A 1,231-nucleotide genomic window follows, 5' to 3' on the forward strand; every position below is an offset into this window, starting at 1 on the left:
TTCCCCAACCCCTTGCTGCTGTCCTGTACCATTTCTCTGAGTATTCATATTCTGCTGGGGGGGGGGAGAATACTGCCACCAAGTATTTCCACTTGGATCTTAAGAGGCGAGAAGAAAGGGACGGGGATTGGGACTAGGCATCCTTCTCTTTGTAGCCCCACAGGGGACATTCCTAAACGAAAAAGTAAAGGCATAAGAGGGTCTGGGAGTTTTCTGACCAGCACCCTAAGGTTTGGGTCTTTTAATGTGCGTGGATGTGGTACAGATGAGAGTAAAAGGAAAGAGATAGGTAGTATGTTTGTGAGAAGAAAGGTGGATGTGTTGGCTTTGAGTGAAACTAAGTTGAAAGGGAAGGGTGAGTGTAAGTTTGGGAGTGTAAGTGGGAGGTTATCAGGAGTGAAGAGAGGGCGAGGGAGGGAAGGGGTGGCTATTCTAGTAAGTGAAGAGATAGGTAAATGTGTAGTGGAGTAGAAGGAGGTTTCCTCTAGGATAATGTGGATGAAGGTCAAACTGGGAAAGGAGATGTGGGTCTTTGTAAGTGCATATGGGCCTGGCAGTGAGAAGAGGGTATAAGAAAGGGAGGCCTTTTGGATAGATTTAAATGAGTGCATAGAGGATTTAGGGAGAAATGTCAATGTAATAGTACTGGGAGACCTTAATGCTAGGATAGGAAATGGTCCAATTGATGGAGTGGTTGGGAAATGTGGAGTTCCAGGAAATAATCATAGTGGAGAGTTGATGGTGGAAATGTCTAGAAAGAGAGTTGATGATAGCAGATACAATGTTTTGGAAGAAAGTCAAGCATAAGTACACATGGGAGAGGGTGGTGGATGGAAGGGTGGTAGATAGAGTGTTAATGGATTATGTAGTGGTAAATAGGACTATGATAGGAAGAGTTAAGGATGTACGTGTGCTAAGGGGAGAGGGTGGGGGAATATCAGATAATTTTTTGGTGGAAGGTAAGTTGAGAGTGGAGGATAGATGGAGAAAGAGGAAAGGGACAAAAGGTAGGGAGGTGCTTAGAGTGAACTCTTTAAATGAAAAGGAGAAGGAGTACAAGAAGAAGCTGAAGGAGGAGAGAGAGGGAGTGAAGGATAGAGTGGAGGTAGGTGTGGAGGAGGAATGGGGATAGTTCAAGGAGGGAGTCACAAAGTGTGCAAAGATGGTGTGTGGAACAAGAAGGACAGGAGGAAATAGAAGGAAGAGTAGTGAATGGTGGGATGAGGAAACA

The sequence above is a fragment of the Oratosquilla oratoria genome, chromosome 3, assembly GCF_046742065.1.
Source record: "Oratosquilla oratoria isolate Oo_2021 chromosome 3, ASM4674206v1, whole genome shotgun sequence".
Lineage (NCBI taxonomy): Eukaryota > Metazoa > Arthropoda > Malacostraca > Stomatopoda > Squillidae > Oratosquilla > Oratosquilla oratoria.